At 77.1% G+C, this 210-nt stretch overlaps 1 pseudogene; it reads right to left on the bottom strand.

The window, feature by feature from the left end:
- LOC102019069 overlaps positions 1–210 on the bottom strand; it is a 2759-nt pseudogene extending 2549 nt beyond the window's left edge.

Genomic DNA, 210 nt, shown 5'->3' with positions numbered 1-210 from the left:
CGGGCGACGAGGCTGAGGCCGCGGCCGAGGAGGCGGCCGCGCGATTTTCGCCGCCGGCTGAGCCCTCGCCGGAGCCCGGGCTGCCCGAGGTGGCAGAGGCCGCAGCCGCCATAGATGCCGCCATTTTCACGCCGACGACGGCGCCCAGGAAGGAGGAGGGGCGAGGGGTCGGCCACGCAGGCGCAGGAGGCTTCGCCGCGCGGGACGCCC

This window comes from Chinchilla lanigera, unplaced genomic scaffold (genome assembly GCF_000276665.1).
Source record: "Chinchilla lanigera isolate Chin_1 unplaced genomic scaffold, ChiLan1.0 scaffold00085, whole genome shotgun sequence".
In the NCBI taxonomy this organism is placed as follows: Eukaryota; Metazoa; Chordata; class Mammalia; order Rodentia; family Chinchillidae; genus Chinchilla; species Chinchilla lanigera.
Note: the sequence above shows the minus strand (reverse complement) of the source record. Positions and strands in the feature narration are given on the sequence as shown.